Below are 27,115 nucleotides of genomic sequence, written 5' to 3' on the forward strand. Positions count from 1 at the left end.
GAGTTAAATTATTGTGGAATAGGAACTGGTTTATCCTCTGGTTATCACAATAAAAATGCAATGAATTATATGAATTATTCTGAAGAAATATCCAGTGTCTTGCTAATGAGATTCAAAGTATCATTATACAATGTAAGGTGTTCAAACAGGAATTAGTGATAAGCAGATAAGTCTTAGGGGAAAAAAGAAGTGCAAGACTAGAAAACACATAATAGCAAAAGCCACACACAGACCTATTTGAATAAGAGATCTAATACCCTAAGAAAAAATTATTTCCTGAAAAGATGTCGTCTCAAAGACCAACCTTTTCTATAAACTAGAGAAAAGATAAAACACAAACAGAACTTCTTGAAGCACCAGTTAATTTCTGCTCCCAAAATACACCTTAAAGGTATCAGAATCCACAAACATTATCTCAGAATAGATCTTTCGTGTTTGTACACACTTAATTGTTCTGGATGATGCATGACTATTTTATTTACTTCATTAATACTTGAGTTCTACTAAGGAATTGAATGTTGTAAGGATTCAAAGGTTCAAGAGCAGTTGAACAGACTGATTGAGGTCTAAATCTAAAATAATGCTCAGCTAGGGCAATATCTCATATTCAGACCCAAAAATTATGATTACCTAACATGCAAGTGCTCTTTGGGTTGCCACCACCTATGATCTTTGTAGAAAGGAAGTAAGTTCTGTGAAGACTGAAGTAAGAGAATGAATGTGGTAATTTTCTGTGAAGTTAATTCTAGCGAAATTACTTGTTTATTTTGGGGTTTTTTTGTAAAATTAGCACAAGGTTTGTATAAGCATAATGGATACATGTATTGTGCCTATAAATTCTCATTCATATGGGATAGACCACTGTAGCAATGCTTTGAAGTTAACGAGCCTTCTCAGTTCATTACAGATAAAAATACTGAGTTTCCACCTTCAAATGAAATGAATAACTGTCAGCTGTGTAAACAAGTTTTGAATTTAATTTCTGGTACCACGGAAGCAGCAACAGCAATTTCTTTTCATACATTTGATATATAGAGACAGGCAGCAAACACTAACTCTTCAAAAACTTCCCAAAATGGTTTTAATTACTTTTCTAATTTTTTTTTTTTAATGAAGACTTATGACAGTAACACATAGCAGAGATTTTTGTACTTCCAGCACTGTGAAGCAGTAATGGTTTATTCTTTTTGTACTTGATAGGATGAGCATTATTTACAAATCTAAATGATTCTGAATTTTGAAAGTCTCTATTTCACAAAGTAGCAAAATGATGTTTTAGATGGGATGCATAAGAGAATAAATACTCTTGGAAAACAGAAAATTTGAGAATATTTCTAATGGGAACACTTTCACCTGACAGAAATAATATAACATATTTTCCCAAAGGACAAGGAGTTATTTTTACCTGTTTTTCTTCTTACAGAATCATAAAAAAAAAAATACTTTAAGATCATCAAGTCTAACCATCAAGCTATCACTGCCAAGTCCACCACTAAACCTTAAGTGCCACATCTACATATTTTACATACATCCACGGATGGTGACTCAGCCACTTCAATGGGCAGCCTGTTCCAGTGCTTGATAACCCTTTTGATGAAGAAATTTTTCCTGATATCCAATCTAAACCTCCCCTGGCACAACTGGAGACCATTTCCTCTTTCAATCAGCACTGATTAAATGCAAATTCTAATACTCCGCACCACACACCTTCCACATAACTAAAAAAGTGTCAAACACTTCCCATTTGCTGCTGTCATTTAACATAAAAATTTATGAGCATCTGACAATAGCTCACTAGATCACATTTACATGGATAACTCGGTCTGCATGGGCAAAGAAGGACTGAATTAATGAATGGACTGAATTAATGAATCTACTGTTGCTTCACAAGTCTGTCACTGAAGGGATAATCTGCAAATGCAGAAGCAGGGACTGGGAGATGCACTGGCTGCAGTCACTGATGACTCCCTCCTCTGCAGTCTCAAGAAGCTAATCTTGCTCAGGTCAGAGTGCTTGATCCATGGTCCTGGGAATGACTCAGGACATAAGCAATAAGACAGCATGTGTGCACACTTAGGGTTTTCTTTCTCCTCTGTCCCAATTTCATTCCCAGAAGTGCTGTACTTATGAAAGGCACAGCGTGAGAGACCATAAGAGACTTACATCTTCTCTGCACAAACAAACACAGTCTGGGTGGCAGCAATGAAGCAAAAGCTTCCCTAGGGCACACACTAGGATTATCAACAAGGGAAGACTACTTCTGGATTAAAGCTTTGGCCCGCTGTCATCTATGGCAAAACTCCCACTGAAGTCAGTGTAGCCAGGATTTCACGTCTGTTGCAGCTATTTTGACTCCCTGCCTGTTCTGCCTTGGGACTTCCAGCCAGCACAAAAAGGGTCTTAACAGTGCCAGAAGCTTTTGTGTTATGAACTGCAGCAGAAGTCCTGAAACCCTTCACATAAACAACAAAATACTCATCAGCCTTAAGAAATTTAAGACACTGCCAAGCTCCAGGGGGTTCAAACCTGCATACACAAGTATGACATTTCACATTGGCACACCATGCTGAAACACCCGTATCCTGTTTAAGTGCTTTTTTTTTTCTTTTTATGAAAGTGTTATGGCAGAAAATTCATGTTTTGATTGAACACAGAGCAAGAAGCAAGCTAAATTATATACTCAATACAAATCTCATGCAATAATGATGAAAGTGTAAAATGACTGTAACAAAAGCAGACACTTCATGAAGTAGTCTCCTCTAAATTCAGTATGTGTAGGCAATACAGAGAAAATGGAAATGCATTAAAAAAAGATGAAACTGTAGATCAGACTGGCCAAAAGTCTTAATGAGACTGTAAAATATTATGATAAGTCTCTGTTTAAAATATACTCGGCCTTTGTCACTGCATATAAAACAGATAGAAACTTAGCAAGATGTCAGGAACATAATTGTAAGTCAAGCTGCCATGGAATTACAGTGCTCAAAAAACACAAAAAGCCAGTTCTGAGCTCCTGACACGATAAACTTTTGCTGACTTCAGCACAAAAAAAAAAAATAACTCACATAATTGTAGGCTGCAGGACTAGACCTTGGTCGTTATTTCATCTAAACACAGAAGAGCTTTAGTTTAGTGAGGATGGCATGAACTTTGCAATGAACACCTATTTAAAAAGCAGTCAAAATTCTGCTGCTGCTGCTGCTACTCAATGAAGAAGCAGCCACTTCATCTCAGACAGCATACAGATGCCCTACTTACAATACGTTAACAGTCCCTACAAAAGAAATGGATATTTATAGTTGGATTTATTAGACTTACATTGTCATGTAAAGACACACACACACAATACTGTATTAGATTAGTTTAGATTAACTTAAGGTGTTGGGGTTTTTTCCTAACTCTGAGTCCATATTTTAATAGAAGCTTTAAAAAAAAAGGTTTAAACTTTAGAATGGGGTATATTTAGAATTCCATTCAGCTTTGCAAGGAAAATAAAAAGGCTGCAATTCAAGATCTTCTAGGAATAAAATTTCTCCTGAAATACATGACATTTCCAAATGGAAATACTATCAGAACAAACACTTGAGATGCAATTCTAGGTCTACAGAAACATCTACAGAAAGTAGAAACAACAAAGCATTTCATTCTAAAAGTTTTAAGCATAGCCACTGGTTTTTAGTTCTTCATCAACAGTTCATCAGTCCTTAGCTGTAATTATAGCAATTAAGATAGTGCTCAGAACTGTTTTATGCTTGCTTAAAAATATTACTGCTGAAGCTTACTGAACTACTCTGGCTTGAGTAAATGCATGGCAAAAATAAAGCTTTGGAACACCTGCTTTCCAATGCAAGGACACACAATGGCATATGATCTTCCACCTTTCCTTTTAGATGGAGTCAAGGGAATAAAGTCACCCAAATATCTGTGAAAGACAGCTAACACTAAATATGTCATACATTAGGCATCATCCTTTGCAGTGATAAATTCTTTAGCAAGCTACATGTCTGGGGGGAGAAAAGGGCTGGGGAAAATGAATGTGCCTTAAACATCATCTACATCGTTCTGATGAGATATTTACTTACACATCCCTCTCCTATTGCTAAGAAGGAGGATGCATCATGATAGCCATTCTGCAGAACATTCATCATCAGAAAATCAGGTTCCTTACAAAGCTTCTTTGCTTAACATTTTCCTATTTGTGTCTGTACCCAGTATTTTGTATTTGTAGGAAATTTTGTAATTGTAGGAAATACATACATTTTTAAAGTATCCAAGGAAAAAAAACACGAGTTATTATTCTGCTAAAATAGTTGTCTAAAGGCAGAAAAAAATATTGCCAGATATTCAGAACTGGATATTTTAAAAATTATTTCATTCACAGGTGGTCCTTTACTAACCATCTAAAGACAACTAGGTACTTTGATTCCTATTTCTATCACTCTAAATGATTAACACTTGACTGTTAGAGCTAAATATTCAGAAAAGTATCTTCAGACTCTCCATCCTATTTCTTCTTCAGTGTTCTGGAAATCTTTCTGGATACTGTCCCTACATTCCGTCTCTTCACACAAAAAGCTTTACATTCCATGTTTTCTGATTAATTGCTGTGATTTTTTCATGTGACTATTTAGTGAGAAATTTTTAAAAAAGTATGGGGGATCATGGAATCAGACTCTGGAACAAAAGAAGTCAGACAGGTGTTAATCTTCAGAAAACCCCTCAACCCTTTTCCACTTGAATTTTTTTTTTTTTCCTATGTGTTCCCTTGGTTTTTTGCTATGCTATCTATAATAATCATTGTTCTGTCTTCAGACTAAGTTTCTTTATACCTTCATTTACATTTTTCTTCATCATATTCCTGTTCATCTAAGTTTATTTTTCATTGTATGGACCTAACCACCTCCTCTCAGCTTATCCCTACATTCACTCAAGCCCATGCCCAGTGATCTAAACTAGCTCTGACCATGATTTAAAAATTTTTACATTTGCCTCAAGCCTTTATACCTCCATGTTTCCCCTCATAAAGAAGTTTCAATCTCAATAATCTCAACAGGAACAATCAGTGAAAGGAGAAAAAGTGCTTGCCCAGTGCCTTGATTTTTTTTTTTTTTTAATATTTTGGAATAAGTAACTAAGAATAGTGAGAACGTCAAAGATGTAACAGAAATGGTGTTATCACCAACAAATACATTGAACTTCAATTTTTACTTAACAGTGAAATAACAAAGTAGAACCAGACTAAAGTAACTTATTTGAAAGGTTTATCATTATCTCAAAATGTAATACCTACAGTTTAAACATAAAATTCTAATTCCATATGCAGAAATGAATCTTCTGTTCAGTTAACTTACTTACAAGTCCCTTACACTAATTCATACATATTGCATACACATGGTGAACAGAATACATTTGTTTCAACTGCTGGATTACCTGATGAAGCTCAGCTTGACTACAAATGATTGGATGCCTGACAAAAACACGGGAAGAAACTCTTTAGGAAGAGTAATTCCTTATATGGTAATTTTGCTGGACACTCAACTCTTGACAGATGCCCCAAAACCAGTGAATACTGGGCATTTATTCCCATCTGTACTTGTAAGAAGATTATGACCTTTCATTTGCCACGTGTGCCCCACAGCTGTTTCACCGCCACCTTGCATTACCTTAATAAGCTGAAGTGCATGAGCCGAACAGCGTAACCAAACCCCCAGGGTTGGGAGCTCCAGGAAACACTTAAACCAGCACATCATCTTTCATTGTGGGTAGAAACAAGATCAAGTACTTGAGTTTTGACCACTTTAGAGAGTTTTCCTCTTTGCTGCAACTTAGATTTGCCTTAATCCTTGGGTAACAGTCTTCAGCAAATGGTAGCTGAGGTCTGCCAGGAGGTCTTTAACAAAGAGCCCTCTTCTCTGCAGTGCATACACATTCTTACTGTCTATATGTCAGGGCAAGAAGCCCCACGCTTTGTCATCAGCAAGAGCATTGTGCAAGATTGCTGTCTCTTCTAAAAGCATTCCCTCCAGGGAATTAAAAATGATCAGGCAGTTTGAGAAAAGGCAAGCTCAGCCCGGGCTGAATACAAATCAAATACATAAATGAAATTGCACATCACTTAAACTTACTGATGAGAAGTATTGACAGCAGCACAGCCTTTTCCCTTTCCCAGGATTCTTCGAGTCTAACTTATATACACCAAAATAATTACACTGCTCTTCTATACTGGTTATCAAGATGCTTCTGACACTACGCACTGTCAGATTTCAAGGGGCTGAAGGGTTATCTGTTAGGGCAGACTCATTAGTGGCCATTACATCTAATAGGGATTGAATAGTCACTACTGCGTGTTCTGCAAGGATGTTTGTTTTCAAAAGTATTATAGCAGTAAATCATAAATTCAAGTCTGAGTTTAACTGTAAAGCAATTCTATGCTTCTAGAATTAATAAATTGTAATTCCTTTCTGTCTTTAAATTACAAAAATCAGAAATGGTTTCTCACTCTTTTGACCCTAGTCAAGATTTTAAACTGTCTCTTTTGGATCAATAGCTTAAGAATGGTGTGTAGTTTACAGTTTATCTCCTACCTGCTTAAAGGAAATACTTCACACTTATTTTATTCAAAACTCAGACTGGAAAGTGAGCGATGAGTTATGAAACCAAGGCAAACCATCTTGCATCCTATTTATCCCACCACACTCCTTCTGAATTATTTGCCCAGCTCGTAGGCTACATCCCAATCCAACAGAGATTTGCTTAATGGGGGGAGAAGATGCATTTTGAACAGGATTTGTTGATGGCTGAAGAGTGTAGCCAAGCCTCTCATCATGGATAACAGCTGGCCCTACAATGCTCACCTTGAATAAGGCAATATTGGGAAGGTAATCTACAAACAGGTAACAAAGGTAAAAACTTCAGGGTTTACCACATTAATCTCTAAATTGCATTAAATAGATTGATGGGCAAAGCCTGACCAATCTTTTTACATATGATCACAAACCACCATATTTAAGTTACATTTTATTATAAAAAGTAATCATTCGAGCCCCTATTTTTTTTTAATTAGAAAATTGGCAGATTTTTTTAAAATGTGAATTTTTAATTCAAACTATTCACAGGAAAATTCAAAAGGAAGTGTGATAAAAATATTACAGAAAACTAATTCCAAGATACTCAATTTACAGACTTTTTCAGATTTCTGCCTTTGTTGCACCAAAATATAATACCAATTTCATTCAGTGCCTCTAGGCATAAAACTCCTTGATATAAATTCAACAAGAAAGAGAGCAATTACACATTCTGACCTGTATTTCTTCATTTCTCATGTATTTCTAATACAAGGGTGATTTCTATTTGCATTTTACAATTTTCTGAGTCCGCTAATTGTAAGACATTCTAAAATAAATGTAAATTGTCTGGATGGACACCATCCAATTTCTAATGGACAGGTGTTCATATAAAAATTCAACAGTATCAGCGACAAGCTAGCAGTAACTGGTGGGGTGAGGGGTAGAGAGAAATTATTTGGCTCTCAACTGAACTTCCTGTTTAACCACAGGGATGATCAAATTAGGTCAAGGTCAAGTATGTGAAAGAGCAGCTGCACCATGCAGCAAACAAGGACTACTGGTGTATCAATATATAATATAGTAAAAATGTTTTGCTTTTCTAAACCACCATTTCATGTCTTGCAATTCAAAGCTGCTGCAGGAGAAAGTGGCCTCCTGCACTCTCAGCCTTTTTTCTGGGCTCTGTAGGTTCAGCTCCTTCCCAGGCTGCTTGAAGCCTTGTGGCAGAGCAGTCCCTTAGCACTCACTGCAGTAGGCCACCTCTTGTCTACATGGAAAACATTAAAGGTGTCCAACATAGCAACTAATAACCAACTAATCTTCCCCCTACAGGATGAGAGATGTTTAAATCGCCCTGGCAGAATGAAATGACTGGACTGGGAATGACTTTCTTATCCACAGAAATTTTTCTCAGATGTCACTCATTTAGGACCCTTATTAACTACTACAAACAGATGCTTTCAACACACAGTGGTTCTGGGACCTGTAGTGCTTTGGCTTAATAATCTATGATTTTCCTGTTTCAGTAAATGAAAATAAATTGATTTATGGCAGTTAATGCACAGGTACTGAAAATGGCAGCTGTAGTTTTTTTGATACCCATCTGTCCTCCTCTTACTCCATCTGCTTCCTTCACTCATTGCACTGGAATTCAGCTTCACAAAATGCAGTCCAAACTCTTTCATGCAGCACAGTGTAAGTTACCTAGTTACCCAGCTAAAAGACATTTTCAAAATAAATCACTCTCCTTGTACTCTGTAGAAGGCAACAGACATGGATTTTATGGTTAATAAATATCAGAGCAATGTTTTTTTCAACAAAATACACAACTATTGGTAAATTTCCTGTGATTTCAGATGGTGCACTTGAAAATATTACCATAAAGGCTCATCATTTTAAACAATTATTGATTACACCGTGGGGATTTTTCACCAATTCCACTTGATGCTGCTTTTAAAATGGTAAGTACCTACATAACTCTATGATTTATAGATGGGTTAGATCTTTATAGATAATACAACAGTATAAATGAACACTAATATATAATTTCATTTGATTATGTAGCTTTTATTAAACTGTGTTGACTGACTTTTTTTATTCTTCAACAGTTCTTTGGCCTGTTAATGATTAAAGATTTGGATTTCACTCTTTACACTAAATGTAAGTGTTTAACAGGAAAAGAAAACCTAAGAAAGCACTCTCTCCTTACAATCCAAAATGGAAGATACCATATAAAGGCTGAAATGAATTTATTGAGAAATTTTGAATAGCACAATTACAAAAGCTAATGCTAAAACCCATTTTTTCTACAGGATACTATAAATAAAGGATATTTCCATTATTATCCCATCTTTAAGGCAATGTGGTGCATGAGGTCAATCGAAGGTCGAGGAGGGTGGTTGCTGTTGCTCTCTAAAAGGGCTCACACTTTAAATATCTCAGTGTTCATGTTGTCTTTCATTTCTACACTAATGTGGTACTTTGAATACCTACATGCCTTAAATGCTTTGGTTTATGTATTTACCACTTCATTATTGGCATCACATTAAAATGGAATAGTTACATTTTATTTGCACTACAAAGGTCTTTTAACTGATACTGAATTTATACAGAATAGAATATTCAAGACTAGCATACAAAATACAGTGCACAAGAACATGCATTTAGACACAACTTTCTGATCAGGGTGATAGCAAGTCTATTTATCTTTTTTTTTTTTAATTACACACATTATTTTACTAAAAATTCAGTAGCATAGCTGCCTGAAAGAATTGTATTGAGTCAAAAACAATAAATTACTTTACCCCTTGAGATACAGAAGTGTTTATAACATAAGGAAACTTAAAAATATGTAATAAGAATTTAGGTTGGAAATTTTTTTCCAGCATGAAAAATAGAAACAAATCCTGGTAGTAGCACTTTGTAAAACAGAACTTTCATATTGCAGATCCATTATCATTATGTAGGTGACTAAAAAATGAGGATTGCAATTCTTTTAATCTTTATGCGTATTTAAATACATAAAAGCCATTTTTTCCTTTCTATGACAGAGTTTGAAGAACTTACAAACGAAAGCAAAAAACCAAACTGCTGGTATTAACCATACAGAAAAAAAAAAAAAAAGTCTGTATACCTCCTGTGGCCCTTTAAAAACCATTCATAATTAAGCATTTGCATAAGGATAAAGCAAGAAAACTCTTACATGCAAAAACATGTATCTTTTAGACATCTGCAAACTACTTATCTTGATCTGTTCCATAAATAGAAACTAATTACAGAGAGACTGAAATCAAGACAATGCCCTAGAAAATAAGAGGCAATCATTTTAAAATATACTCAAAATGGTGTGAGTAAATCTGTATCGTACAGATTCATATTTAACACATAGATCTTTTTTGGTCTAACCTTCCTCCTTTTACAAGAAATGGTTAAACTTCTACTAATTCCATTAAAAGCATCATCAGCCTTGATGCATTCTTTCTCCAGTAATATTTCCTGCCCTGCAGAGTATCAATATTAACTGTGAATGGCAGAACTGTAAAGGCTCTAGTGAAAAAAAAGCATTCAATCCTCTGAATTAATGCCTGAGCTCTGACTTCTAAGTGAAGAAAGAGATCAGCAAGTCAGCTAATGCTCATATTGCTTTCTTATTCATAATTGAAAAACCAGGGGCTTGGGGAGTCCTTAGCAACCTAATCCATACCTTCTCAGGAATTTTATGTAAGTTTTCTTTTAATATAACTTTATTCTCCCGCTTTTGTTATAAATATAACTTCAGAAACAAGTTTGATCCAAGGCTAAATTTCAAACCCCAAAACTGACACAATATAGGGGCCAGCAGCAAAGTTGAAATTTCAAATATGCTGAGTCAGTCCTGCCAAGGTGAGTGTTAGGCCTTCTCAGTTTCAAAGGGTACCTCAGCTGCTGTACTTGGACAGTAATATTACCCAGTCACCACAGAAGTGCATATCAAGCTGTTTCTTAGAGCAAATAGCAACTCTTTATCGGCAAAAGGAGGCTGGCAAAGGACAAAATAGAAAACCCTTCAGCCACTCGAAGCTGGAGACCTGAGTCAGGAACATTATTTTCTTTGGGAGCTGGGAGGAAGAGGTGGTTTGATGGATCCACTGAAGTCAGCCAAGTTAAAAGTTGCATGCTGGATTTCACAAAATGAAGCACAACCATGGCCTTTATTTTTAGACATCTGTGCTAAAGGAAGGGAGATTAAGATGCCTGAAATGATTATTCTTCACAGGCAGGTCACTCAGAAATCCGATCTGTATGATTGCAGACACTTGGAAACATTGATTCACCAGGATACAGCACTAAGCTATAACTCACATAGTTTTAGTGTTTTGCAGCAACCCAGCAGTCAAAAACCATATCCCATTAGAACAGTGTACAAAGTGACAATTTGCTGTGCTGCTTTACAAAGTCATAATGGGAAGAAATACCTTTAGGATTGCCTTAAACTACCATCTGTCCAGAAAAAGGCAAAATACATTAATTGACATACAACATTTTGCCAGCCAGTAGTAACAGTAAGCATTATCCCTTTCCCCTACCCTTCACCTTAAAAGGGACTGTTCTAAATCCCTTCAGTTTTGGCATATACATTTTCTGTGACAAAAATAAATGGAAGCAACTGAACACATTAACTGTGTGCAAAAAAGCACAGCCCAGGGTGCAATACACAACAACCCAGTGCACATGTTCTGTTTGCTATATACTGCTATCCTGAAGTGTAGAATATTTGCACAAATATAGGAAACCCTCAATGGCAGCAACAGGCAGCACTTTCAGCCTAGCTCAGTCCTAGTTTGTGCCTTCAGAGACCTATTTCACACCAGCTGGACATTAACCTCAATAGCATTTACCTGAGTTTCAAATAAATCACACATTCTTAGTCCTAACTTCCTGATTCACAGTCCAACAACACTATCGCTTTGGTCTACCTTAAAGCAAGGGCAAAATGAATTATGCAGCTACGTCTACGTGGAGGTACTGGGCATGGTAAAGGAGGAATGCAGAGTGATCATTTAAAGCTAAAGCTTTAAAATTAGATCACAGAAAATGCATTTAAATAGTTACAGCAGCAATGATTTAACTTCCCACTACTCAACACTACAAGACCACAACCTGAAAATTTATTCTATGACTTTTGGTTTGTAGACAGGTGCTGAACTACAGGTTTTTAGCTTTCGCGGTTAGATGATCAGAACATGCTTTTCATTCATTCTTGGTTTTTAAACTTTATTGTTAATGCAGAAAATCTGCATAATACTGAAAGCTGAGATTCAAATAGATGGAACTTAATCTCAAAGTAGCAGGGCTTGTTGCAGTTTTTGGTATTTTTCTAGTATTTAATTAACTAAAAACTTTGCTTCAGATTTTAGTTCACTGACAAATAATTTCATTAACACAAAATTATGATTGTCTGTGGTGTCTCATGTTCTTCCAGAAGGCTGACTTCAGAAACATACAAACTTTGGAGGGGGTGAGTGGCAAGAAGGAAAGAAACTGAAACAACCTTAGCTTACACTACCAAAAGCAAAATTCTCTGTTCAAGTTCAAACTAAATGGCATCTTGGAGGTGAGAATAGAACAGTAATCACATAAAGCAAGTGGTGTGAATGATGACTTGGGGAACCTGGCAAAGAAAACGAGGAGAATCCTCAAGGCAGGAGATGCACCAAACCAACTATCTGCATTACTTCAAAGAAAAAATGGAAAATGTTGACAATATGTTCACATAGGCTTTTGAAAGACAGGAAAATAAATTGGAAGGATTAAATAGGATTTATCAGTCATCAGAGGGATATGTAATTTTCTTTTCCCCCTTTCCACCTTTTGCACCATCAAGTTCAATAGGTCAGTTTTTACCTTCTCAAAGTTATGAACAGCAGTCCAGATGCCACAAACAGGGCAAAAGTTACTCAGCTGTGCCTGGTCTCTCTGCTGCTGAATAATCTATTGTAATCAATGTATTAAAGAATAAACCCAATACAGTTTTCATGACGTCAACTTGAGGAGCAGTTATGTATGTATACGGTGGGGTTAGCCCTCTGTAGAGTGCCATAGGTCCAGCATGAAGCTCTTCAGCTTGCTAGGCAGACAAAACCAAATTGCACTGATCTTCAGCTCAATATAATGGTAATGCCTCCATTGCAGAGCAAAGAGGTGACATTTCACTTTACTCAAGTGTCATATCTTCTAGAAAGAAACAGCATTTCCTTGGTTTACTTATACAAGTTCAGAGAACATAGCCATACATACAAAAGGAGCACTGACTGCTGCTATATGTTAAGGATAACTGCAGAAATGTGCAAGACAGAACCATAGGCCCAGTTCTCAGTAACGTCAAGGCTGCATATTCATCCATGACAACCACTGGTGGTACACTGAAATACACCATGGTAATGGCCAGTCTGTTACTTTCCTTATTGTGCAAAAGCACTTATAGGCAACACACAACTGCTTGGTAGCTCACATGGGAACTTTTGATCTCTTCTGGTCAGGCTAGGAGAGGAACCCACATCTATTTGCTAGATTAATTCTTTGTCTGTTGACTTTACCGCTTCTTTTCAGACACTGTACAAGTTTTAGCTGGGACTGAGCTATTTTTCTTTATAGCAGTTTGCATGGTGCTGTGTTTTGAACTTGTGACCAGAGCCTCAGCATAAGGCTATCTGTTCATATGTCAGAATTTTGTTGTGTAGATGTGGATGATTTTGACAATCAGTTTACAAAAAAAAAGGAAGCTTAGGACCCAGAGGGTATATTTTCAAAGCTTAAAACAAGAGGTACACTCAATAATCCATTTAATGAATAATAGGATGAGTATATACACCACTCACAAGTGGATTTCAAAAGGTTCCACATTTAGAGAAAACTTAGGAAACAGATGAAATTAAAAAAAAAAAAGAACAACAAACCCTAGCAACCTGTCAAGCAGTGATTACTCCTTCCTATCATTTACACACAGCATTTTGCCAGCCAGTAGCAGTCATTAAGCATTATCCCTTTGCCCCACCCTGCACCTTAAAAGGGATTATTCTACATCCCCATCTATTCATGTGTAAGATGCTCAACAGTACTTTTATGTCTTTGTTGGAATTAATGCTGCTGGAAAGTGGTAATTCTAGGGCAGATTTTATTGTTTTGGCTACTAACATAGAAATGCTCCTGTCCTGCTGAATCTTCTATTTCTTCTTCCCATGTTGTAAAAACCAGCACCCTGATATCTCTATAAAAGATACAACACAGCATAACTGTGTCCTATGCATTAAAGACAGGGTAATGAAATGTAGGACCAGCATATCTCTGACAGTGCCTGCACATCTTCTGGCTGCCAAGCTACAGAATACATTCAAATTTTGGGGGTTTTCATTTATGAAAGCATTTTTTTGGGAAAATTTCCAAACAAACATTTGTGGGTGAGACGTTTTGTTTCTTTACAGAACAGACACTACATCATGAGGATCAAACTTACCCACTTCATCTCTCACTGGCAATCTAAAAAGCTCTGCAAGTTTAGTAGTTACCTGAGGATTTGCATTTCTTATCTCTTTAATCTTGACAAAAGGACCATAAAATGCATCAGGTAAAGGCAGCTTTCACAGTTACTAAGCTAGACCATCTTATTAGGAAACAAATCATAAGCACAAGTTCATTCCACACAAGCTGTAAAAGTTTCCATACAAAATCGATTTCAGCCCAAGTAAACACTGAAGAAAGATTATGTTCAAAAAAGTCGACTCTGCATCAGCTCAGATATAAACTAGTTGACATTCCTTCCAGCTGTATTGCATATCCACCACATCCAGAGAATTTTTTCAGGCTAAGATATGTTGAACTATTAACTGTTTTCACTTAGAAGAATATGCATCAGCAATATCTGATAAAGCATTTGAAGCAAACTAATGGAAGCAAAAATTGGACATGTGACTAATTCACTTTTTACTTCGTCTTGGACCAAATACTATGGTGAAATTAATTGCACAGGACTACTGCTGCTGTTAATTTTCAGCAAATAATGAGCATTTCTACCACCACCCACCAGAAAATATTTCAAAATCCAAACGCAAGGAAAACCAATTATTTCCTTACATACATAATAGAAATCCTATTTATAGAAAAATTCTAGAAAAAACAAAAATGATAATTTAAACCAATTCAAAATTGACACTCAAAAGACACATTTTAGATGTAGTAATAACTGTACATCATTCAACCTTTTCAGTTTTATGGATAAAAGTGCAATTGAATGCTTTTAATTCTATGCAGATGGTTATTTTTATTCCAGTAAAGCTAGCATGAAAATGGTCTAACAGAACTTGTATCTTCTAGTTTATTCCATAATTATCTATGCATTGCAAAGGCACAAGACCATAACTTGTGAATATTCATGACAGGTATGAAATGAACCCTAACCACAGTGTTCTAATGTCTCCTATTATGTAAGCTCAAAGCTGAAGTCCAAAGCCTAAGTATTTTGGACAGTGCAAGACGATGATCCTGAAACACAAAAATAAATTGCATTTGGATTAATACCTACCCAATTACACAACAATCTTGATGAAATACCATCAAAAGATATATTCTCCCCTAGAGTATCAACAAATGGTCCAGGAAATTGAAAAGTGTCTCACTTAAAAAAAAAGTTTGACAATTCCACTTTAATTCTTGGTGCATTTGGTGTAGTTCTGAATGCACAGCGTAGCTACAGCATCTCTGGATGAAATAACCAAAGGGCAGAACAACGACAAACTCACAGGTGGCTGCCCAAGCAGAACCCTGCTTCAAACTCCCATCCAGGCAGCAAACACTGTACAGTGGCCAAGTATGGGCATTACCTTTCACCAGTTATTCCCTCCGTTTCAACCTCCCTTTAAGTAATAATTAAGTATTGCTTATTCCCAGTGTGCTGTGAGAGTCACATTGCTTCAATCTCTATTCAAAGAACTGAAGCTACCAAGTCAGTACTTCAGACCACATGAGCCCTTCTTGCCGTGACAGGGAAATGGCTTAAGCTCATATCCCAGGTCTAATATTTCTGAAGAAGAAAACAGAATCTGACGTATTAGCTTTAAAGGGACTGACTATAACTATAGAACTGAAATTGCATCAGGGCATGTTAGGCAAGGAAGGAAAACACTTTCCACTACAGTGACTGAACAGGCTGAAGGTCGTGCTGAGACACCTTCGTGAGCAGTGAGATTAGGAATGGGAAGCATTTAACATCTTTCATCTGTTTTAACTTGCCTGATTACCTTGATATAAAATTTTTTGTTTGCTATTTTCTAATTTCAAATTTATAATGATACTTCATGTCTCCAAAGAGCCAAAATTCCTGATTTGCACAGATAGATTATTAATTGTTCAGAAAAGCGTTGGAAATCTTAAGGTCTGCACAGGCTTCTTGACCCAAAAATTGAGTTAGTATCACACAAGTCACTAATGGAACAGTGACTCAGAACAGAAGTACTGATTAAAAATAGCTTGATAACATTGTGGTCAACCATAATGTATATATGTCCTACCTCAGGGTAGCTTCTGGCAGATGCTTGGTCACGTTTACTGGAAAGGTTTAATTTTTTTACATTTAGGTATATTTCTATTTTGCACATAGACTAGGAAAAGAGATGAAGGGAATTTCTTTGTAAATCTAAAGGAACATAAACCAACTAGAATTGTTGTAGAACACATTCAGAGGAATGCAATCTGCAAATCATTAGTCAATACCTGCAATGATACAATCATTTTATTTACTTCAGAGCTATGTCAACATGAGGCTTCATTTTACTGCACACATATGCAGTTAAAAATTTCAGGTTTTGTACACATTATTGGAGAAAAGGTCTTTCTTTCATTCCATATGGAGCATCAAGGTATTAATTTGAAAGCTCTGTTCATCTAAAGAGACCACCTGGAGCCTTATATTGTCATTATAATGTCATCCCGTAGCACATTTCTTGTACCTCATGTACATTTATTGTACATGTTGGTGCATAAGTAGCTCATGCAAATCAACGGTTCCATGGATCAGACTTTGCCCTCTGCATGTTAGGATTCTGTCAGTTGAGGTGCTAAGAATCAGCTGTTATGCACCTATTCTATTGAAAAGTAAACCACACAGAACTTCAACTTTCTATGTGCATTTCGGGAGCAACACAGCATTTAGAAGAATTAAACAATAAGGCAAGAGGCACCAACATACACGTGACTGGATGTTTCGGCTATTCAATGGGCTGTAATTTTTTTAAGATTTCCTACTTTTATCAGTCATCAAGTTTGTCTAAATGCATACAGATTAGAAATTTCATTACCCAAAAATCTGCTACAATGAACCAGAAGGCATTTGCTTCTCTATCAAAGAATGCAGAAGGTATTTGAAAAATACTATTAGTTGACTTAGCAAATATGACAAAGGCATGGTAAGGTTACAGGGTAGCTGGTCAAGACTGTCTAACTCTGTATTACAGGATGGATCATAATTCAAAGGTCTGAATAAAAGGATGGAGAGACAATATTGTCTGGTGACTGGTTAATAGTATTATCTTTCTATATACCCAATCTGAATATTAACCCATATCTCTTTATTCTTAATGAATACAAAATATTTGTAATCTTAGTTTGGCATTTTCCTAGTGCAAATATTTCAGCACTGATTCAGCATTCCCCAAATTTGTCACCTCTGTTGTTTTCTATAGAACAATTGAGGGACAGAACCCTCAGAATTTTATTAATCCTATTACTAACAAAGCTGGAGCTTTCATAGATTCTTTATATCTATAGATACTTTATAATCCCATTCAGGTATATTACTGCTGATTATTTGACTGTAATAAAATTATGGAATGACTGATCCTTTTACAGATAAGAAGAATGAATAAACTCAGAGTAAGAGATTTGCGACACAATCAAACATTGTATTTAGTAATGTTTAGCCTAAAAATAATCAACAAAATATTAATCCATACCTAAACGTCATTGGGAATTTCAGAGAAGCCTTTGTACAGCAAAAGTACAGTCTACCTTTTGTACCTGAAGTCACAGGCAGGGGTTGGAAAAAAATAACACAAGAGTATGGTTTTAATCTTCCCATGAAAGCACCAGCACATTTAAAACCATCACTCATAACAGTAAATCAAAATCTCAGTAATGCTTGTTGAAACTGGCTTTTAAGATAGAGGATGAACAAAAAGACCTTTTAAAATAAGTTTCAGGGAATATATAAACTGTCTGAACACTGCCACAGACAATCAGTTTTAACAGCATATGTCCAACAGCCTAGTATAGTTACTTGCTGTTCTGGGAGCCTGCCAAAGAAAGAGATCCATTCGGAAAATATGGGGGGGGAAAAACTCAAGAGAAAATGGATAACAACACATAACTGACATGCATCTCTAGCGATTCTAAAGCTTTTCATTCAGCATCCATCATCATAAAATCAGTGTTCCTGACACATCTTCATTTTAATAGAGAAATACTTTTTTTGAAAAGCCTGGAACTCCCTATTGACAAACTGTACAGTAACGCATATAAGATTTATCCTACTGCGTAACTTTCCCAAGGAGCATCTGAGAATTATTAATGACATAAGCATCATGGAACCATACAAGACCACCTAAGTTTTGTAGATAGAAAAGAGCAGAGGCCATAAACCAAATCAGCAGGAAACCTTACAGCACAATTAATATCTCCTAAAATATATTCCTGTTTTAACTTCTAGGAAATGTTTCAGTGGAGGATAATATTTATTAAAGCAGCAGCTATCTCCCTTTTTCAGATTAATATTTCTGACAGGCACTGGCAACTCCAGTTACTAAGGGTTCAGTTTACTATTTAATAAAGACCTTTCATGAGACCAGCTTGAGCACTACCTACCTGAATTGTTTTTAAATAAAGCTGTGTCTGCCCTGAGGAAGCATGGCATGGGTGTGTGCTAACGAGCAGGGTTTTGGCTCACCCACTAAGAGAAAATCTTCAATACCTAACAGCAGGCCATGACACTACTTCAGATGCTCAGCCCAGAACCCAAGAACCCAGTGTGGAACTGGCTGACAGTTCAGCTTTAAAGGTTCTCACAAGTTGGTCTCTTCTGTTCCTACTCCCACACACCTTCACTGCTCCTCACATCGCGAACTGCATCCTTATGGCTTTTTCCCTGAAGCAGTGATGTGAGAAAGGGGCTCCCGAGGCAAAGACAATACTGGCCCAAGAGGCCAGAGGAGGCCACAGGCACAGCAGGACACTGTCGCCAGCAGCTTGGGCACACTCACAGCCAGGCCTGACCTCCACCATCGGTGCTCTGCCCTGGCCCAACAGCTCAACCAGCACATCAGTCTGGGAATTAAGCTTGGTCCAAAAGTGTGCTTTTGCTTCTCCAAAGTGAAATGCATTGGAGCGACCATAATTCCAGGCCTGTCTCCAACATTACATGATACCACAGTGCCCATCTGGCCAGTTAAAATGCTTGCACTCAGTCCAGAGAGATTTACAGATCTGAGACAAAGTGAGGAGGAGTTTTGTAGCCCAGGAGCTCTGTTGTCTAAGACTGGGGAGCTCTAAATTTACTTTCAGGACTATTTATTTTTTTTACACTTAGAATAGAAAGGATCAGATTACTATCTTAACTTGGAAGGGCGCAAACACAGAACAGATATGAAATCTGCAGCTTTCCTTTGCTGCAGTGTCTCCTACTTTACCAGTTGGGAGACAGACCATGACCACCACTGAAGCACTGAATTCAGTGTATGAGCCTGATGATGGCAATAGACTGAAGCTTTCTTTTTTTGTAGCTGACTACACCCCTTTACTGTATCTACCTGCGTGCCAAGGTCAGGACTGCAACTAAATCTGAGACTGAAGAATCCTCTGAGGTTCTTAGAAAAAGAGAATTTATCAAGGAATTAAAAAAATTTTTTGATGCATTGGGTAATAGAAATCAGCCTGCCTCTCACAGGACCTGATCACTTAGGATTCTTTTCTTCCTTGTGTTCCTTGGCTTTTTTGATGATGGACTTTTTTTTTTTGTCTTTTTAATTTATATCTACATAAACTAAGTATTTCCAGGAGCAACGGCATGTGAAATTTTATACTTCTACTTCTTTTAACATAATACTTCCATTACTCTAACCTGTGTTTTTCTACTAGATCTGATTTACACTACTCTTTTCACACTTTCTACTAGTCAGTGGCTGCAGTCATCCAAAGACTGCATTGTAAATATCTGCAACAGTAGAAAAGGCTTTGCCAGCAAAAAACATACAAGAATGCCGAAGTGTTACTTAAAAATAACATTAGTTTCTGGACAGATGTGAAAGAGCTTACTTTCATATTAGTCCATGTAAGCCTACATAATCTCCTAACAATCCGGAATCTAAAATACATGCTTTGTGCATCACTGCATACTCATTTGACAAAAGGTTTGATAAAATGCTTTGATTTGCTATGGATGACTGAAATTCTGAAGAAACTGTGTGCTGCAACAAGCTCACAGAAATGTACAATTTATGGTGAGATTTGACAAATGCTCTGTACTTGTCTGAGAGCTTTTGTAGCACAGGGGATAGTGTAGTGAATATGAGAGGTAAAATGCCTGCTGATTTTAATAAAACCTAAGTTGTACAAATGATGGCTGCACTGAATCTCCAACCCTTACTAAGTGCCAGCCCCTCCAGGCACTATCATCTCCCAGTATTCTCTGCACTTCAAGTTGTAAGAGTCCCATTAAATGAAATATTTATATTTTAGTTTTCATAAGTTATGCTTTCACCAGTCCAGCTACTCAAGTCTACATTAATTCAGCTCTGTTTTAATGTAGCAGATGGACCAATGGGACTGACTTCTCAGTCTGCCTAATGTCTCCCCTTAAACCACAGGTGCGTTTGTAACTGTCCAATATCACACCCTTTAGATGTCAAGCAGACTGAATAGAGGCACACCTCTCTAAAGAAGTGGTAAAACATCTCGATAAATGAAAGAAATGAATGTGAACTTCCAGGGAACAGCAGACACTTTCCATCCGTTCAAACTACTACTGTTGCTATTTATAGAAGCCCCCTTCATGCTAAGGACTTTGCAAGGCTGATACAGTCCAGTTTAGCAGAAGGATTTGCACTTTATGCAGAGCTTGGAATCTGGCCCTAAGTTACAACAAAGCTGAAATGAATCAAAGCTTCACAATTTATATTTAACAGAACAATGACAGTTTGCAATATTAAAACAATATTTTTAAAAAAATCTTAAAATCACATTAGTTTCTACAAACAACACCAAAAAGCAAAATTCTAGCAAAATCAGATACCTCCATGCTATCTCTGCATCTCTTATTCTCCCTGCCTAGCATAAAGAATATGAAATACAAAACACCTGGCTGAAGGCAGCAATATTTCCTTTTTGCCATGACTGTCTAGTGTTAAAGCTGAATATAAAACATTTCATTACTCTAACACTTACTTTAGGCTTCAAAAACCAGTGCATTTAAAATAAACTTTTGGTGAAAGCTTTATTCCATGTCTCAGCAGTAACAAACTCTATTACAATAACATGCATGAGACCTAGATGTTCAGCAGAAAAATGATTGTATCTTTTATATCCACAGCAGGGAGATAGCTATTTCATCTCCTGTCAGGATGATTTATTCAATAAATGGAGAAAATATAAATTCTAAAATGCACAGATTTTCTTTTCCTGCATCTCAAGAAACAACAGAAATCTTAGGAAATTAAGAAAATTAACTCCACCACAGCTATTACATCACCAGGCATTTTGGAACAACGAACTGACTATCTTGAAAAAAGAATATTGCAAAACCTTCCATGCTTTGGATTGTTAAATCAAGACAGTCTGTTCTCTCTCTTCCCTATGGCTTTGTGCTCCTGCCCCAATCTTTTATTTTTATCCACCTTCCTTTTACAGACAGGTTTATGAATTGTTCTGTATAGACAAGGATGCATGCAGTTTATATCCAAAGACAAACTCAATCTACTTTTGGTACATTAATTAGCAGAAAAAGTTATCTACTGGGAATTTTAAAAGCAGAAGTTGAAGGTATAAAGAAGGAAAAAGGGTTAAAAACAGAATCAGGTCATTCTCTTTATTATGCTTCTTCGTAAGCCATAGTGAAGAGTACAAGCAGTACCAGCAATAGAAAAGGGATCATCTATAAGGGTAGACAATCTTGTCCATGAGTTCAGAGCCAAAATTTTTGGTTTTCATTTCCATCTGACACCTTATCAGAATCACTTTTTCAATCTCAAGTACATTTCCCTAAATTATAACAGGAAAAGTGGAAGTAAGGTAAAATTTAGCATGAAATCTTACATTTTCCCTAGAAAGTCTGGTGGTCTTAATTTCAGAAAATGCAATTGCAGCAGTAAAGGTCCAGAAGAGAAAAATGGAGCTTAGTCTCTGGCAGCTTTATAGAGCCAATGGTACTGTGGTGACTAATACTGACGCTATGAATACTTTCAGGAGGTTCTCATTCACTGTAAATTTTCGCAGCAATACTGGAAAACAGTGAACAACAGTGTTAGGAGAGGTCATAGTAACTACATGCTTTCTAATGAAGTTTTGTTTCGTGTTACAAACCCAGAAAATCTAGCAAATCAAAACTCACATAAAAGACTATGATCACTACCTCTCACATTGGTACCTTCTGAACTGTATTTTTTTTTTTAAAAAAGAGACTTTGACAGCATCAGGAAAAATGACCCTAGTGAAATCCATAACACAGACTGTGAGCAGATGTCATGATGAGATGAGAACAGAGCCTTACAACAAAGCAAAGTGACCACACGCAGTGATAGCTTGTGAGGATGAAGCAAGCATCACTAAGAATAAAGAACAATGAAAGAATAAAGTTGTCCTATTTTCTCATCCAAATTTCTCAACTGCTCCATTCAAAGCCCCTTCTAATAAGCTGGTAATCAAGAACATTTTAATTATACAATTTAAGATGAAGGCAACCATGATAACAAGATTCACAAGGCCACACTTAGACAATGTAGGTTCTACTGACATGGGATGTATTTACTCACTGATTTTAAACAGAGCTCTTTTTGCATTACCCTAAACCAATGTGGATTTAAGATCTCCATAATCACATTTAGCAATGCACTGTGTGCAAAACAATAAAAGCAGTTATTCAGTAGGGTTTATGAGGCATACAGGGTCACATCTGGTTGACTTTTTTTTCATTTGATGTTTAGGTCAACTTTACAGACCTACATGTAAGTACATTTAAATGCACATTCTCTACATTGTTTGAAAGGCCAGCATATGTCCTCAATTTTCCCCTCTCTACATGTATACGTCTCATAATCTATGCCTGATGTTTCTGTGAAAATATATAGATGTGTGAATTCAGTTATCTTCCATCAGCTGCATTTATTCTTGGTCATCAAAGAAGAGGTTTCTAATCCCTACAACTAATAGCCCAATACTCTTCTTCCATTATCATTTATTATTACATGCAGGCAATGAACACTCATGTTTAGATACTGAGCTTAGGAATGATCCTTTAAGTTATAAATACATTCTAGGGAGCTGTTAAAAAGAAATCAGAAAGGTGCGTTACCCAGTAAAGTGAGTTCATAAAACCATACACTTTAGACACTTCAAAGAAAATTAATGTATTCCCCCAGACTCCTTTTGTAAAATCCCAATCAGCCAAATAAATGACCTGTGAAATAAACCTCTATCTAAATTAGTCTATAACCTTCAAGTCTTTCCTCCACCAAAACCTCTCAAGTCTTTAACATGACCACATTCCTCTTATAAAGCAATCCCTAAGTTCCATAGGTTCACTCCTCGAGGAACATATCACAAAGGAGCAATACAATTTCCCCTCTATTCACTTTGAGTTTAGGAAAAACATCACAGGAATTTCCAAAGCACCATCAGGCTGCGGAGAACTGGTTACCATTGCAAAATGCAGCGGTCTGATACTGCAAACATCCTCTCAAGAACATGCTTCTCCTACCCAATGTGTAACTGCTGAGTTGGCTTATCCCCAAATTTATCAGAAGCTATGGAACTGCAGTCAGTATTCATAGTAGTTTGCACCACTAAAGGCCCTGGTGTACGAGAGCTCATTGTGGAAAACACGAAGTGGAAGAAAGCAGCACTTGTACACTATTTCTCATACACCATTTCTTTATGACACCACATATTGTTATTCCAGATACACATTTAACTATTCATAAAAATTCTTCAGTAGTTTACAAGGAGATGAACCCATACAGTGCTGGAATATGTAACTTAAATAGCAGCATTTTGATTTTGTACCACAGACATAAGTCACTTGCTAATTGGATTCTTAAATTTGGACATCAGCCTTTAATCTCATGCTTCATTGCCCAGGAAAGAGTTGCATTTGTTCTGGGCTTCCTAATTGTGATATATCTCACTGATAGTATACCAGTCATTCAGACTCACCTGATGCTTTAGATTTTCCCATTTGAAAGAGGGCCAAAGGACATGAAAGGCATTTTGTCTGTGATATGTCCTTCTCCTCACAGTGTTCTTTAGAAGACATTCACAGGAAAAGTAGATCACTGTGTCCCATGGCTCCAAGTGAGACAGGTATAATATGGATAAGCAAATCTACGTGAGTGGATAATGAAAAAAAAAGTTAACTTCCTTAAATTTTTGCATAGTAAATAAATGCTTAATGAAATATTTACATGAGAATCAGAAATTTCTAAAATAGATTGCTTTAAAATCCACAGGGTAGAATCCCACAAGTAGACACCCACCCACAAGACAGCACAATTCCAAATTGTCGCAGCAAATCCAAACCCATTTCAAGCTGTTGTCAAGCATCAATGCAAGATCCACTGATATGATGATCTTCTGCAAAAAAACCCCACCTTGTTTTCTGAAATAACAGCTATTTTTATATAAATTTGAAATAACATATGTATATGAAATAACAGATATTTCTATAGCCTAGGTTATAACAGTCTTTTTTTTTTTATTATTTTCATCTCTAATTTAGTTGAAGATTTCCAATTAAAAATAATAACCCCGATCTCATTTTACTTCAGCAACTGCTAAATTACTGGTATCATATTGTAAAGTTGCTCAAGTTTATAAGGGATCTTTCAGAGACCCAACTGATAAATTAGGTAATTAAAAAAGAATATATGAACATCCTTCACCATAAAGAAGAAAAATCAAAAGTCGAGAGATTAAGAGCAGTAGAATCACCCCTGTACTCAACAGAAAATTTATAATCAATGCATCAAATGCATTCAATACTCTGTTCAGTTTCTAAGGGTTACAGTAAGTGATCCTCTTTTGAAGGATCTTCTCTTTTCACGTTTTCTGAATTATTTCCATAATTTCTTCACTTTTAATACTAATTAGGAGATAATCAAGTAAATGTTTAGTCTCCAATGTTATGCTTATTACCCCACTTTTTCCCCCGTAATTTCCCCCAAAAACACCAGTTTTTTAATTTCAGATTCCAAATCACCTATTTGATTTTTTCCAGTCTACTTAGTATTTTCTTTTTAGAATATTCAGGTACTTGTTGGCACAAACAGAAGAAAAATTTCAAAACTGAATGCATGAGAATTCATAGAAATAAAATGGTAAATTCAGGCACACAAACCAGTTCTAGAAACACAAATTTATCCAGTGATTAAAATAAAGCGCTACTGTTTTGGCTTATCCAAAGAGGCACAATTAAGTAGCACAGCACAATCTTTTTTAAATTGCAGTTCTTCTTTGAGACAAAAACTCAAAAGAGATTTCGGCAAATAAACACAAATACTTAAGAAATCATTATCTAAATATTGATATTGCACAAACAGAAAAATGTTAATCATACCACATTAATCATACAAATTATTCATTCCACAAATTATAGGAACAACTAGGATGATACATATCCAGGAATTTCACTTTAATAATTTTAAGGCAAACTAAAATGTCAGTTTTTAGCATTTATATGTAATTCCATGTATTGCTATGACTCACAACTCTTTATAACTTTAGAAGTAGTCACCACTACTAAAAAGGGAGAATTTGCTAGCAGTTAACACCTCAAAATTATTAAGATAACAGGAAGCAAACCCACTAATAATTTAGCAAATAATATATTGCTAAATGTCAACTTTTACATAGCAACCATCTCTCTTTTTAAAAAGTGACATGGAAGCAAAGGTGTCTATCCTTAGTTACGAAGTCCCTGCAGCAAGTCAGTACATGAATTTGTTCACTTTTGATCTTAAAAGTTCATTTGAGTTATTTCATCTCTAACATGAGGTTGACAAAATAAATAAAAACCCACAGAGATCCATTTCAATACCAGGCCACAGCGATACTAACTTTCCAGCTAGCTGAAAGTCTCCATAGGCCTTTTAAGGCATCAGGCAAGTGCACACCACACACACACAAATATCCCAAGCCCAGCATGGGACTGTTTGTTACACGTGTGGGGCACACCCCTGCCAAGCAGATCCCCCTGTACCTTCACAGGCTGGCACAGCCCACAGCTCTCGCTCCATCTCACGTGTCCAGCCACAGATTCTCTGTGCCAGGGCTGACAAGCTGAGACGGTGGGGGGAAAAAAGGGAAGGATACTTTCCTGCAGTAAATTCATGGTTTGAGGATGGAGCGTCATTACTTCAGATTAATCCGACTTTTCCCTGCCCTAAAATGGCACTACGTTCTATCTCCTCACCTGCTCTTCAGCACTGGCTCTGTCCAGCACCTGTCCTCAATCCTGGGCAGCTCTGCAAGAAGAGGGAGACAGCAGTGTCATATCACCTGTATTTAGGTGAATCCCTGATCACAGACTTCCATTCAGAGATGATTTTTTTATATAGGAATGCAATTTGAAAATATAAACCTTCAGATATCCTCCATAAATACCCAAGAATTACTTTAATGGGGCAACAAAAACTTTATCAGCTGAAGTCCTGTCCCGTAACTCCTACGGGTCTTATAGGATTAAATTCAGTGTCTTTTTAAAGTCTCACTACCACATAATTCTTTACTTTTAAGCCTCTTTTTCACCATCTTTTGGTCCCAGAAGTTCCCTCAAACCATGCAAATACATTTTTGAAGCATGGATTAGGTCTCTCATGTTTAATAAAAAGTCTACTTAAATTATTTTTCAGCTTTGTTATAAATTAATATCGTGAAGTCTTTCAGCAAACTGAACATATCTCTATTCTGTTCAAACAAATCCACTCCAATATTAACATTTTAAGGATTTATGTAAAATATAACCAATATACATATTGCACATCCAGTCTTTGTTCCACAGTAGCAAAGCAAAACAGAATCTTCTGATATATTCCCTGTTGAATTGCAAGTCAGAATCATACTCCAGTTCCTTCATTCTGCTTTGCATAACATTATCCATAACACTTTCACTGTTTGGTTTTTGGGATTATTACAGTCAGGCCTCACTCAAATCTACAATCAACCTGCCTCACACCACAACTTCTCTGCCTACAGAAAGGGCAAATAACTCAAAGGACCCTAAACCTCATTTTCATTCCCAAACTTGCATCACAAATTTGGAA

General features: G+C 36.5%; 1 protein-coding gene across 11 annotated transcripts in view; it reads left to right on the forward strand.

The window, feature by feature from the left end:
* Window positions 1–27,115, forward strand: part of B3GALT1 (beta-1,3-galactosyltransferase 1) — a 186,741-nt gene that overhangs the window by 124,731 nt on the left and 34,895 nt on the right. For 8 of the 11 annotated variants that reach the window (XM_039554608.1, XM_039554610.1, XM_039554607.1 and 5 more), the window contains one exon: window positions 8,423–8,527. The gene's annotated coding sequence lies outside the window, so the exon portion shown is untranslated. Of the gene's footprint in view, window positions 1–8,422; window positions 8,528–8,674; window positions 8,727–12,027; window positions 12,160–27,115 lie in introns of all 11 variants that reach the window. The other 3 variants (XM_039554605.1, XM_039554612.1, XM_039554606.1) reach the window with 2 other exon arrangements.

The sequence above is a fragment of the Corvus cornix genome, chromosome 7 (genome assembly GCF_000738735.6).
Source record: "Corvus cornix cornix isolate S_Up_H32 chromosome 7, ASM73873v5, whole genome shotgun sequence".
Lineage (NCBI taxonomy): Eukaryota > Metazoa > Chordata > Aves > Passeriformes > Corvidae > Corvus > Corvus cornix.